A 15,121-nucleotide genomic window follows, 5' to 3' on the forward strand; every position below is an offset into this window, starting at 1 on the left:
TAATGTTCAGCCGTCATTCAACCCTGACTACAAATGGACTCGAGATGATTTCTTTATTCAGTGGTCGTGTTTTCTGATTCACAACTGGGAATCTACATTACAATTCAACATGTATGCATGAATACCACGTGTACCCATATTACGCACCAAAGGACATCGCCAATTCAAGCCGTGATGGAGTCAAAGTATGATTTATGAAAAAGTCCATCAAACGGGCTTCTTCTCCGTTGTGCACAATCATCGGACTCGCACCCCGTAATCTTTAACGTGCAACACTAGCAGTCCAGCTTCAGCTGCGGTTTACGGCGTGTCCAAGACAGAAAAATAATTGCTTTCCTTCATGCAGGATGTAATGCAGCGAAGCCCTATTAAATTCAAACTGCGCTCAGATACCGAACTCATACGGCCTTTACTCTCTCATCATTATCCTCTACATTCACAACACAGCGGGCCTCGACAAACAGGCTACACTCCAGCTCCGTCTTCCTCACACACACTCCACCGTCCATCATCACCACAACTGACCATAATGAGGGGATTCTCTGAAGAGGGCTTGCTTTTTCATGGAAGTGTCCTCTGACCGCAATATCATCGCCAGCACAACTTCAAATGTGCAGGGAAAGCGAGTATTCTGCCAGGAGGGATTTCTTCAACGGCTCTGGTGTAATGCGTTCAGATTTGGTTTTATCCAGTGGGTGGAAACGAGAAGAAACGGAGGAAGCGTTTAGAAGAAACAAAAGGAGGGTTCGTGGATCACAGTTTAGGGCCCGTCTAATAAATACATGCGTGCAAACATGTAAAAATCTGGCTGACGAAAAGGGTGATGTTTTTCTTAACAGTGGAAGATTACTGACATTCCCAAGTAGATTGTGTTTGTCCACTCCTCTCCCTCTCCCGGGTGGATATTCTGTCTTTTCTGCAGGTTCGCCGCTTGTTTGCAGATCGTGTGGCTTCAGAGATGACAGGCTCATCATGTCTTTCACGGTTATAATGCGTCATAAATATGCAGCTTCATGTTCGCCACTGTTTTGTCAGCGTGTGTGTGTGCGTGTGTGTACGCATGTGGAGGAGATGAAGAGAGATGAATGTCAAATCTGCGATGACGGGGACCGCAGAAAAACATCTGTTCGCGTTGTAATTAAGTGTAAAGCATAAGTATCTGACCCAAAAGACAACAATGAGAAGACACTTCCTGATTTTAAGCAGTCCCCGGGGGGGTCGGTTCCACAGATGCTGTTTCACTTCTGTTTTATCTGTTAATCATTTTTTATTGTGTGCAACACCGGCTATGTAAATGCCATGTCAGGACACTAAAAAGAAACAAATTACAATGCCTCTAATAAGGAAATTGTGTGCTGGATAAACAGAAGGCTGATGGGTGGATACTAGATTGAATCACCGACATGGAAAATCATCTTGACCCCTCGTCAAGATAGTGGAAGCACGGCGTTGTTTACACCATGCCTGGATTATGGCCATGCCGTTTTTTGGAGGGGGGCTTTCCCCGGCTGATTATGATGCATCATTTTGTAACCATTATGTGGTTGCTTATTTGGGGCTGAGGTCATATTTTAAAGTCTTCCTCCGCTCCACACATTCTGGTTGACCTTCACTGTGCAGAATGATGCACCAGAGTGTTGGCTTTCATGCTGTGCACTTGAATGTTAAGCGAAGCAGGTCAGTTTCAGTACACACATGAAAGATTTGGCAATGAAAAAAGAAAGAAAAAAATACATATATATATCAGACATGAATCATAATTCAAAGTAGGGAGTTTTTAATCTGCCTGACATATCTGGAAGGTATCTTCAGTCTCCTCTTGTCTGCATAGAAACAGGGAAACTGACAACATGCATCCATCACAGGATGGTTATTATAGGATCTGATGTGTGACAAACCCTATATGGCCATTAATTAATTAGTATGAGCTGTGTAAGTGATGACACTGAGATAAGGTTTATGAAAGAAAATATTATAACAAATCACAATATTCACAATTCAACAATATGTCAGGAGAAAAATAAAGTCAATAAGGTTATTTTAGAGTGCACATATAATCTGAATGTGCCACAAAACTATATATTGTTTCTTTATAGCGGCGTCTTTTTTAATGTTTTTATTTTTTATTTTTTTTAAATAAGGGTGTCCAACCGGAGCGCACGCACGCTGAAAAAGGCATCTCCTGGCTGTGTGTTTCTTTAACGCACAGACAGAGGTGAGGCGAGGAGGAGCTCCACCACCACCACGCTCGTCCGCGTAAACGGGAGGCTGTTAGACGCACTTGGATTACCGGGCAGTCAACTGTCACCGCTCATAACGGCCACAGATCCGGCACCGTGCACCGCGCTCCTCTCCTGCGCCGCGCACCGCCGGCCGTTAACTCATCTCTTAATAATAAAAAAAATAAAAGGAAGACGCCCGGGCAAAGCCGCGGCGGTGGTAGCGTTTGATTGATTTTTATTGTGGGCTTTTATCGCCGCGGATAAGTAAGAAAAAAAAAAAGTTTTTCATTGACACTGCCTTAAATAGGAGCGCAGAAGCTGCTGGGAGTCGGTCTCGGCGGAAGGACCTCTTCTGTGAGGAAGGCTCTTCTCTGGTTCTCCTCAGATTATCTGACTCTTTAAAACCTGTTTAACTAAGGTAAGTCAAAGACCGGGGCTTTTCCTCTATAACTTTCTTGAGCGGGGAGAAAAAGTGTAAAAAATTCCGTGGGCTAATGGGATATGTTAAATCCCCGTCCGCCTCATTTTATGTCTTTTTTTTTTTTTTTTTTTTTCATTAAAGGAGGAACCGTTGGGATTTGCACGAGACAACTGTGGCTGATGCAATGTGAATTGGATTAACATTTTCCTGTGTAAACATCTTTTTGTGAAAATAGCAGCGGGGATGGTTGAACGTGAAAACAGATAAGATTTTTTTTTTTAAGCAGAGGATGAACAGTGAAACTACAGAATATGACTCATGCTCATGTTCTGTAACAGTGAAACGGTTGAAAATGTAATTAATAGGCATGGAGAAAATCTTATTTGTCCTTTTTTTTTCTTTCATTCTCCAAAAATTCCAGGGTATTTAATGTAGGTTAATTCTCAGAAATGCTTCACTCAACTCCTGCGGATTGGATCCTCTTTGGTGAATCACTGCAAATTTATTGAGGGATTTTAAATAGTGGATTACCAACTGTGCAGCTCTGTGACCCCCCCCCCCCACCCCTCTTTCTTTGCAGCCAGAGAGATGTGAAGAAGTGTTTACCATGCGAATCTTCTGCGTCACACGTAGTCGCGCTCTCGACTCACAGACACGACCACCTAGTACGCGCTCGGGCTCCTGCTTTGCTTTGCTTCGCGCAAATTCGCAGAACAAAAAAACGGAGAGGCGTCCGTCATGTTCCCAGCAGTTCGGGATGCGGACGAGCTTTAAAGCGTAGCGTAATTCACCACGTGGCCCGTGTACACGGACTAAAGGTCAACGCATGCGACCTTCCTGCATTTGATGTATGAACAGCCGGGGAAACAGTGTGGAGAGTGAGGCCGGAGCTGCATTTTCATGAGCCCTTCTTCTGCATTCAGTCTCACGAGCGTACCCTCAAAGTGATTGTATTAGCACATTCATGGAAAAGGGGAAAATGGGCATTCCTTCATGGGCCCACCGGCCCGCAAGCGTGGTCGAAAACGGGCCAAAAAGCGCTGCTGAATTCTGTCCTGCCTCGCTTCGTGCTACAGAAGTGGCAGAAACATCCCAGAAAATGAAGCGTGCCTGCCGCTATAGAGGATGTCTGCAGCTATGCTGGGAGTCTACTTTTGGGGATGGGGAGCGGGCGGAGGGGGGGGGGACCTTTGTGTTTACATAACTGCGTTTGGAGTAATAGTCTGTGTCATCTGGGGGTTTTATTGGAGGCATTGGTGAGTGAAGTGGCTTCAGTGGGCTGACAGGACTGCAAGTCATGAGAGCTTCCCAGCGCATAGCTACAGAACACCGACACACACACGCGCACTGCGCAGCACAGAGGAAGACGAGAATAGCAGCGAATACACAGTCGGGCTGTCAAAGAAAGAGCGAGACAGCGGCGGCACGGAACGAGGCAGACGGCAGTGGAGAGATACGTGCAGGCAGGCAGGCCCAGATATGTACAGAGCCCCGCAGAGAATTTCGGCTGGGTTGGCAGTGTGTGTCTGGCTGCCTTTTGAGGCTACGAGATAAGTTCGTCATCCGTCATCGCGCGCGCCGCGTGTCTGTCTGTCGGCCAGCATGTGCGGTCAAAGTACGGGGTACGGGCGTGCGAGCGGGGCAAGCGTCAAATGTGGTCCCCGTCCAAAGAAGAGCAAGAAGTCTGAGAGGAAAAGATTTTTTTTTAAAAAAAGGCGATGGGGGGAAATGGGCCTTCAGACGGACGCTGTGATTCAAATTCCAAAAAAAGTGTTTATTTTAAAGCTTTACCCCCAGAAGTAAAAAGAAAGATGCGTGAGGAAGGTTCTCGCTTTGGACTGTGTGATTCTATGGCACGTATACACGTCGGTCTTTATGTGAAAACAGCCTTTCAATGCTGCGTAAAAGGAAATCCGAACATCTGCATGCATGCTTCAGTATCCTCCCTCGTATCTTTCCTTCTCTTTGTGTGTCTCTCTCTCACACACGCACAAACACAAATGCACAGCCATGTAATTGAGACTCATCAGTCAGAGAAGGTCAGTCCCACTATCCACTCTCCATTGTTATCCCTCAATATTAATCGAGCTTTCGGCCAATGTTTTATTCATGCGTGGAACGACCAGAGACGCACCACTTCGTCTCCTTGCGGGCGTCGTCACACGCGTGACACAGTAGAAGACGGCGCTCAGTGAACTCCTCACGGACGACACCACTGACACTTCTCCGTCTGCCCAACAATCTTGTGGCAGAACGAATCGGGGAAATCGAGAATCATGTGAACAAACGCGATTCCGGTCCGGGCTCGTCTGAGTGGAAAAAAAAACAAAAAAAACTCCCTCCCTTTGCTCCAGCCAGTTGGATGATCCGGACAGTTTAGTCGTTACGCATTTAACTTACACTGGCCGTTTTTTTGCAGGGCTTTAAAGAGCGGCCAGGATACATGTTCTGAGAAACTGCATACTTAGGACAGATGCTGAAATGTCACCCGTTAGGGTTCAGGGTTCCCATGCTAGCAAGCCATACATCAGGCTCAGACAGATCCAAGGGTGTGGCTTAACCCCGCTGATGAAGTGTGACTGCGTTGTCAGTGTCAGTTGACGCTACCAAGGTATCGCCCAGCTGCACACGGTTGGGTCTGCTTACACGGATGGAGACGTACAAAGAGCGGACACTGAAGTTGGCTTAATGGCGGAAACTATTGAGCAAGGATTGCGATTAAAGTTGAGTGTTGCAACATGCAGCTGTACGACTTTTTAGTCAACTTTTTTGCGTTACCCCGCCGTCTATGTGTGAGTCAGATTTGAACTTTATTCGCGATTTTCCGCAAAGACAAGAGGATTGGCTGTCGTAAAATTCAATTTCACAGTCATCTGTTTCAGTTATCTCTGCCCCGCTAAGCTGTTTACCAAGCGCAGGTGGCTGGATGAGCAGCTTCAGCCGAACATAGGCTCGCATTCATATGTGATTCGACACTGAACTCGTTTAAACTCAACGTTAGCGGCAGAAAGGGTCTTTATTTCAGCAGAGCTATGCATTTCCTGTACAGAGCTTCATATATGGACAACTGGAGTAGTATCAATAGGTGGTGCTAGAATGGAGCAAATAGCTGACGGCTTAGCAGTGATTGCAAAAGTAGTAAGTAAATAAGTTAAAAAAAAAATGACAGAGAAACGGACAGATCCATTTGTAATGATTGACCATTTTCATAAAAGCCGTCTCTGTGTGTCTTCTGGTCTTTGATACGGTAAGGTGATGCCTGAATTCAATTTGCCACTACTCAAGACGCTGCAGGGGCGCAGCTGGTCGGCAAAACGTGCTCCGTTAATACCTGGACTGATTGAATGTTCCCCATCTGAAATCATGAACGTTTGCCAGCACAGCCAAAGAGCGCGGTGTCACCTTTCAATTATTCCTACTGTTTCCATCGCGCTAGTTGTGCTTTGAGGGGCCTTTGTGTGTGGAGTCTGCATGTCCGTCCCCGTGAATGCGTGGGTTCTCCTCCGGGTGCTCTGGTTTCCTCCCACCGTCCAAGCGCTCGCTTGTCAGGCTGATTGGCGACTCTAAATTGACTGTAGGTGTGAGTGCGAATGGTTGTTTGTTTGTGTGTTAGTCCTGCGACAGGCTGGCTCCAGCAGCCCCCCTCCCACCGCAACGCTAGTGAGGACAAGAGGTAGTAGAAGATGAGATGAGAGTAGAATGCACAAGTATATACAAAGTAGTGCAAAAGCTGTGATGCAGTGTAAAAGCATGGGTGCTTCTATGTGTATTGCAAAACTTTTTCGTTTCTTTTAAAGACACTATAGACGTTCTTTATCATCCTGAATGACTGGCAACAACTGCATCTGCGCGAATCCTCTAATTACCATGCTAATTCCCACACACCTCTGCTGTCACGCCATTTTTGTTTGATTCTTCTCACAACGCCTTCTTTTCTTTCCTCTATTTGTGTATCTCAGTTCATAATAACATCTTCCGCGCATCCACCCCCCCCCCCCCCCCCCCCCCCCCTCCCCCCTTGCTTTTTGTTATCTTTATCAGGAGCCAGACGGATACACCGGCCGGCCTCGACTTATTCGATTTAGCTTTCTCCGCCTCCCCTCTTCATCTTTGTCTTTTCTTGCTCCCCCCCCGCCATTGCACTCTTTGTCCTTCGCAGTTAATTGCATTCCCGGTCTCTTCCGTCCTTTTTTCGCCCTTCTTCTCTATATCCCTTCCGTACTGAACCTGTCCTCTCTCTGACTCTTTTTCGGCGCCTCACTCTCCCGCGTTTTCTCGGAAAAACCCTTTTTCCTGAAGGGGTGTCTGTGCCTCTCGGTGAGCATCTCTGATAGATCGCCGTCCCTCGGGGAGACACGTAGTCACGGAGTGCGCGTGAACCCGGGGCTGCTGACACAGACGGGGGGACTGTTCTTGGAGAGGTTCTTTTCAAAAGTTGAAACAGACTTATTTTTCAAGTCGCTCCGGTGAAAAACTAGGGCTAGCAAATTCCAAACCAGAAACAAACTAAATTTTCAACCTGTCACGATGCTCTCATCTCTATTAACTATTTCTTCTAAGCCTCTGTGTCTTTATCCACCTCCCGTGCAGGTTACACGCCAGGTGTCCTGATTATCACTCCAGCAAGATTTTTTTTTATTATTATTGTTTTCATAGACAGTGACATTTGGAGTGACGCAGTGGAATATTTTTGTATTTGGTGCTCTCCTGCAGCACTGATGCATCTGTCTGCTTATGTGCCTGCAACAGAAGTTGCCATAGATTGCAATCTTGTTTATTCCTGAAAGGGTTCACGCCTGAGAGGAAATACAGTCATAAAAGGAATAGTCTGCTAGTTTTGAAAAGTTTGTTGACTCCATGCCAAAGTTAGGAAGGGAGGGAGGATTGATAAAAAGGTTTATTGTATAGTCTGTATTGAGTGTGACCAGCCGGAGGGAGGAGCTTAAAGTCTGTGCGGGAGCTAAATTAGCAGGTAAAAACTAGATGGGAATGTACATTCACCTGTTGCAGACACCTTTTTTTTTTATCAACATTTGTTGTTTACACCGTAGACGAAACAAACTGCGACATTAATTACATTTCGAAAGTGTTCGCAGGTAGATTCATCTCCCCGTTTCAAGCCTTTCGTTCCATCCCTTTAATATCGGCCATTCATAACTTGAGCAACGAGGAGGAGGCGATAAAGTGACAAGCTCGTTGATAAGGGGAACACGTTAGCGCAGAGAGAGAGAGAGAGAGTGAGAGCCAGGAGGTACAGCTTAATAAAAATGTAAGTTGTTCCGAACAACAGACCAACGATGAGGAGGAAGTGGTTCTTGTGGCCCAGGGAGATATATGTCGCAAGAGCGTTAACGACACATGGGTTCCCCCTGGGTGGAACCCTGCTGTTCGACACTGGAGCCTCGGTCTCAGGGGGGCCTGAAAGCAGAGCCCAGAGTGATGGCAATAATTAATGTAGCTCCCCTCCCTCCAAGGACATGTGTGTGTGTGTGTGTTCTGTGAGACACTGGTAATTCTGACTTATTACCGTACCCCTAGCATCCCGGTAGTATCAATCATTTCCTTTGCTGTTTAGCTCTGTTTCATCCCCCGTTTTGACTCCCTATGACTCACGGGGTCGGCTGTAATAATCTCCCCCCTATTAAAGTTTCCCCCCGTTGATTGGTGGCGCGTGGGAAAAGCCGGCGCACCGACGTTGCAGTTTGCAGCCTGTGATTTTTTCCCCCTCTCTCAGTTCCTTTTTGTCAGCTCCGCGGCGTGCGCGTTGAGCAGTTTTCTCTGGCGGCGCTGGAATGTAAAGCCGTACGCGACCCCGGCGCTGTTTTAAGAGCAGAATGATGTTACTGTTTATTTCGGTACCATTTGTCATCACTCAAGGGCCATTTGCACAAACACGCTCTCTGCATAATGTCTGAGGAACTTCAAACGCCGCCTCCCCTCAGACTCGGCACGCTTGTGTCTGATCTCGGTTATCATTGCTCACTGGTGTCCTCTCTGCTTCCTTTATCTGCTTTACTGGAGCCCTCCTAAATGTTTTAAGCCAGTTACGAGTCTACAAAACCGCAAGACAGCGAGACAGTGAAATCTTTTTACCGTGAAGAATCCTCGGTGCTTGTACATTGACCGGGAGTGCGGAGGGATAGAAGTGGCCCCCGGGCGGCTCTTTCTGAGGAGCTGAGAGGGCTTTAAATGAGGCTTCTGGGGCTTGTTGTGCATAAAGACGACGATTTGATGCATAATGTTCTTCAAAAGCTCTCTGGTTGCACTTACTGCTTTCCTTCATTTCCTTTATCACTGGCTTCTTTCTACAGGCTCTGCACTCTCCGTTTGTCCCTCATCGCTCCTAATGTTAAGTGAATTTGCTCTGTAATGTTTGCTCATTTTCCCCTTGATTTCCTCCCCTTCTTCATATTTTTAACCCTCCCGCGTTTTCGTCAGATAAAACGACGACTATTTTAGCTTCCCCCCTGCCGACCACCACGTCTACCCGGGATAACGGCCCTCATCACGCTCACACTGCCCGTCTTCCCTCTGGCTCTGGCTGTTGACAGCTTGTAGCACCCAGACACAACCCACTCCCTGACCCAGCAGAGCGCACTAGGAACACTTTACCCAGTAGGGAATTGTAGTTAATGCCTTTCAGCTGAAGTCCAGCAGCAAAATACTTCTTTAATTGCTTTCCCATAGCCCTCAGCTGTGGCGTTCCTCCTCTCCGATTGCACATCGATGCAAGTGGGAGTTGGCGATTTAGGACAAGGAGCTGACGGGACCTAAAGCGTTAGCACATTTGAAGCGCTGTTAGAAAAGTTAAATAAATGGGTGTTCATCCAGTTTAGCCCACACGCTGCTTATTAAACTGTGGCAGAGCTCCTCGGCCAAAAATGTCAGCTTCATATTCATCCTCCATTGATTTTTATCTGGTTTACCTTGAGAACGACAAGTGTTTTTACAGTGTTGGAGCCGAGCTGCGTGGGAAAAAAAAACACACACACAAGTGGTTAAGTATTTGTAGGCAGCGCAGTTTGTTGAGAGCCCGCATGTTTGCGTGTTTGTAGGCTGATGCGAGCGGCCTTCGTTTCCCCTCCTTTTCCTCAGCCAGGTCGTCCCACTCGCTAATGGATTTAAGTTCTTAAGAAATTTAAAAGGGCGAGAGGGAGAGGCCTCTTCAGAAAAGGTCCTCGCGCACTGATAACTCAGAGCGCGCGCTCTGGAAGAATTCTGTTGGAACTGGAAAAGCGAGGTTATCTTAAAGCCGTGAGTTACGATCTGCAGATGGAGAGGAGGGAAATACGGAGCCGTGTACAGTAAGTCACCTATGACAGTGCGGGCCCGGGCCCGGCCCCGCTGTCGCCATTTTTCTTCTCTCTTGAACTTGGAGTTAAGATCTTCAGGGCAGCGTTTTCCTGTTCATGCAAATTAAAACTTGCTGTTTGAACTTTATTTTCCTGAAGTGATATATACAAGCTCCTTTGTAGAATAAAGAGTTGAAATTTATATAAGGTTCCTGGCTTTTTGTTATTTTTTTCAAGGGCCCAAATGATTTAGATCAGGGGTCTCCAACATTTTTCAGGCCAAGGACCCCAAACTGATGAGAGATTAAGAAGAGACCCTGAAACGACTGTGTTCTATATTAAACTCGCCCTAGTGCTGTTATAAATATACATTATTATTATCAGTTTGCATTCAATATAAAGCTATTCAAATAATACACATATTTTTTTATTTCAAACATGTCCAACAGTAGGGTATTTGAGGGGGAAAATTGTAGGGGACAATTAAATATATATATGTATATATATATATAAAAAATGTCTAATCAACCAAAGATTTTGTGACCCCCTGCAGTACCTCTGCGGACCCCTTGTTAAAGACCTATTAACTAGAAGTTATAAAATAAATGATGCGTTCAAGAGCTATATTATGCTTTAAATATGCTTATCATGTTCTGTTACACACTCACTCTCTATAGTACAAGGTTTAAATGTAAAAGCTGCAAATGCTTGTTTTATACATTTCTATTTTAATAAAATGAACAATGACGGCTACATTTTTAAAAAGTGAAAATTAACTTTAACTTTTAAATTAATTTGAATAAATAATAATATTTAAAAATCCAGTTTGAGCACTTTTTCCATACTTTGGTGAGGAGATATTTGTTGCAGATAATAAAACCAAAATGTAACAATTATTTACCGACCGGAACAAAGTTCTTAATTAAAGTCGTTTAAATCGTATCTGAATTTAATAACTTTACATGACTTACCTTTGTGACAAATTGTTGTACATTGCACACAGAACAGCATGGTGCTTTCAAATGCTTTTAAATGTGGGATAATAATTATAAAACTGATTCATGTCTCACGATAAAAAAAATGTGTTTTACATTTCCAGCCGTGCTTTGTGGCACAACTTAGCTTTAAAATATTTTCCAGGTGGTGCACTTTATTTAGACATGTTCCTGACAGCACAGACTTTGAGTGTGCCGTGTCTTGTAAATCATTATTTCGTCGCAACACCAAGCGAGCAAAGAGTTTAATACTTTAAAATGGCTAAAGTGGCAATTTTGTTTGGTAAGATTTCAATAACAGCGAAGATGCTTTGGAGCTGTGTGATGGAAGTACTTTGCACAGACACGTCTTCCCACCGCAACTTAATTTTGATAGTGCTAATGGATTATTATGAGGCTGACTGTAATAGTATCAGCGGAGAACACCGAGTACATCAATGTACATTCATCCACTGATTAGTTAATAGTGGGGCAATTTGCAGTGTACTTTGCCGGCCATACTCTTCCCTTGGCCCCAAATGGTCGTCATGAGCACGGCACAGATAATGGTAATGCTATCAGACAGAGAGGAAATGGGAGACAGAGAGACTCTCTTCACCTCTCCAAATGTATGCTGGGCTTTGTGTGTCTGGGTGTGTGAGTGCGTTAGCACGGGAGCATGTGAGGCGGCGCGAAGCCAGCAGCACACATTTCCCCTCGACGCGGCCCACATGTGCAGAAGCATACCATCGTCCTCCTCCGCGGATAAGAACCTGCCACTGAAACAAGCCAATGCGCGCGTATCGAGCCAACGGACGACGGTGAGGTTTCTATTTTAGCTAAAGGGTATTAAATTTAAACTTCAAAGGCAGGGATCGGAGCCGAAAAAAAAAAACGATTATCTCATTAGAGTTATTTCTAGAGCGGTGACGTCAAGTTCGCCTGCGCAGACATTTGAATGTGCTCAGTTTGTCCTAACCTCTGTTGTATGACAATCAGTTTTGAGGATTTATGACGCTGTTTTCCAGATGAGCCCGCGCATCCATCACTTTGCAGTAATAATACTTTGATATCAGGCCGTTTTTCAAGTCTTTAATACTGTACGCACCTGACAAAATGTCCTCAAGGCAACGTGATTGATACATTCACACGTGCACGCATGCACACGCGCATCTAATCTTATCCAGTCTGGAAATCCGGGGAATCGAAGCTTTGCATGAATTACAGGTGCGACGTTCATGTCTCAGATATGCACACGCTGATCAGCCACAACATTATGACCACTGACAGGAGAAGTGAATAATACTAAGATATCCCCACCCCCATAACAATAACACTCATTGATGCCAGCAGCCACCCCCAACAGGAAGCAGCACAAGGGAGACCTACACAGTATCAGGAAGGTGGTCATAATGTTACGCCTGATTATTAGTGTATACATCTCTGATGGACTGGTTCATCACTTTGCAAAATTCTGTCACGTATTTTTTTTTGTTGCTGAGAATTAAATGGCAATGTTTATATCTCAATATCTTAAATATCTTAATATGTTAAATGTGGAGTTACATCCACCTTCTGCGGAAGAACTTCTCAAATCAATGCTGCGTCCACAATAACAGTATGATATTGTTAAAACAGTGTTAAAACTGGCAGCCGACACTTTGCCGGCAGTGACACGCAACATCGCAGATGAGCTGACTTGATGCTTTTTCATATCAGTCAATCATATGCGTTTGTTTCAAAGATTCATTTTCAGTGTTGCTCTCAACGCTGGGCTGTTTTGTAAGTTTGGTTGCTCATTGTGTGTGGGTTACGTCCCTGAGTGGATGATATGGGGGAATTTAGGGACAAAGTCGTGATGACCAAGGAAGTCGAGTACGTGGAACCATGGAGGTCAAACTTAAAATTTATTTTAATATCAAAATGTAACGGCGAAGTCTTAACACAAACAGCGGGGGAAGGACTGGAAATTGGTTGTCTCTATGTGTAGAAGGTATCACAATCTCTTGTATAGTCTGCACCTACCGCCACTACTATCAACACATAGGGCCACACGTCTCAATGGCTAACAAAATGTTACACATCAGGAGAAACAATAACTAAAGGACACACCAGTAAGAGCAGCAGAGCTGAGTTGGCTGAGTCTCTGTAGCAGTGATTGGACAATCTGAGTTTGAACCAACCAGCCAACCAACAGGCACCACCAAGTACACAGTCAACACATACACAACAAACAAGGGAAGGGGAACTTATTTGCCCCTTGTGTGTGTTATCGACAGCCTTAGTGTTCAAAGTTTGTGGCGAGATGATAACCACTGTGACACCTCCTTTGCCACTTCAGCAAATTACTTTGCAGAGATCTGACGAGGAAGTAGTTTTTCATCCAACCCATATTAATGTCATGCAAATGTAGGATTGAGGGAGGTTTTAAAAAGTTTTAAAAGGCACAGCAATAGCAAAATCAGCTGTCTACATGTTGGGCCACGAGGCTAACAGTGTAGCACGCTAACGAGCAGGTAATGTAGTGCATGTAATATAGAGGCATACTGAAAAGATGAGCCCAGTGGGAACAGACAAACTCATTCAGCTGCTGTGCACAGTGTTATATGCAAGGAAAAATAAACCTTCAACAAACAAGAACTTCAGAAAATTTCTAATTCTAATGCAAATACCACAAGGGGATTAATTATATGGACTCTTCTCGTGAACGCAGTGAGCACAACTTCATTTGACTAACTTACCGCCGTCGGCGAGTCAAAATTCCAGGAGACCTCAGGCAAAAATACACGTGTGTTGTCCCTCAAGTCAAAACTTGACTAAATCTGTTTTAGGACATAGACTGAAGGGGGGTGTGTACTGTGTACTGTAGGCCCTTCACAGGTTTATGGTTGTCACTGCAACATATGTCATCTGGGCACCTCCTTTCTTTTTCACAGCAATTACACGGTTTGCCTGACCTGATGGTGACTGTTTCTTACCATTCACATGGAGCAGAACACAACATACACTACACGTAATGAACAAACTGAACCCACAGGGTTTTGGTTTCACTTCGGCTCTCTATTAATGGTTAATTCCACCAGTGAAAATATTCCTGAAGGTTGCGGAAGATACGTGACCCAGATACTTGCGCATGAAATACAGGAGTTTTGCGATTGTCTCTCTGAACTGCAGTCAAAAATCCATGCTCCTGCTCAAGCGAACTTAACGTGGTCTTACTGCCGGCGCACGAGTGCTGCTGAGGAATCACTCCCCTGTTTCACCTTACACTGGGAATCAACCACTCGTGAACTAGCGAATTAGGACCGCAAATAGAGCCGAAAAATATTATGTAACATTATCACAGGAGGTGGAAAGTGAGGTGTAAAACAATAGGTTGTTCAATTTGCAACTGGATATTCTGTGTGTGTGCTTTGTTTGCAGTTAATGTTGTGTGTGTACACCAAGCCTAAAAAACGCGTTTCCATGGAAATACGCTGAAGCAACCTTGTAAGCAGTTGGTACTGTAAAAATAATTTAGCAGTGAGTAAATGGCTCCTTTCCATCCTCACTGATGTAATTAGATCAGTTCTTCAGGGACAATAAAAATCCTGCTGCCCATTACCGTTAATAATTTGGGAACTTTATCAACTTGGGTTTGGTTTCATTCCAGGCAGCTCGGCTCTGAGTTCTCACTCAAACTCATCGTTATCTGCTGCTGCCAATCAAGGCTGGTTTCTTTTATTTATTTTTCTTCTTTTACCAGTTTTTTAAACTTTTCTTTTTTTTATTTTTTATTTTTTTTATTGTCATCCTTGCAAAATGGTTGTAATTAAGAGAGTCATTCACATTGAGTTGAGCCGCCAGTTAAAAGAAATAAAGCCACAGGTGCCAGTGATTGACTTTTTTACCCCCTGGTTCTTAATATTCCCACACAGGACAGCAAAGCTTCATAGCCTGATGTTGTTCTATTACAAGTCTGCGCCGGCAAAGGTTCAGTTCACTGGTTGCAGCATAATTTGCTGACGTATATTAAATGAACCTATCAAACAATCAAACATTCATAAATCTCTCCTTAATATGAACGAAAAAATATTTTTCTGTCCCAGTGGCACTTTTTTTTTTTTTCCGCTGATTTGTTTTGAAGTGGTTATTTTCACCCCCTTTGTGCTCAGCAGCAGGACTTGACATTTCATAATGACATTTTCATAATGTTTTTTTTTTTCTCTCTCT

At 44.5% G+C, this 15,121-nt stretch overlaps 1 protein-coding gene across 2 annotated transcripts in view; it reads left to right on the plus strand.

Annotated features, from left to right (window-relative positions):
* The first annotated feature begins 2,276 nt into the window (after window positions 1-2,276).
* calcr (calcitonin receptor) overlaps window positions 2,277-15,121 on the plus strand; it is a 54,021-nt gene continuing 41,176 nt past the window's right edge. For both annotated transcript variants that reach the window (XM_047605804.1, XM_047605805.1), the window contains exon 1: window positions 2,277-2,640. The gene's annotated coding sequence lies outside the window, so the exon portion shown is untranslated. The remainder of the gene's footprint in view (window positions 2,641-15,121) is intronic.

This window comes from Mugil cephalus, chromosome 14 (genome assembly GCF_022458985.1).
Source record: "Mugil cephalus isolate CIBA_MC_2020 chromosome 14, CIBA_Mcephalus_1.1, whole genome shotgun sequence".
NCBI lineage: Eukaryota > Metazoa > Chordata > Actinopteri > Mugiliformes > Mugilidae > Mugil > Mugil cephalus.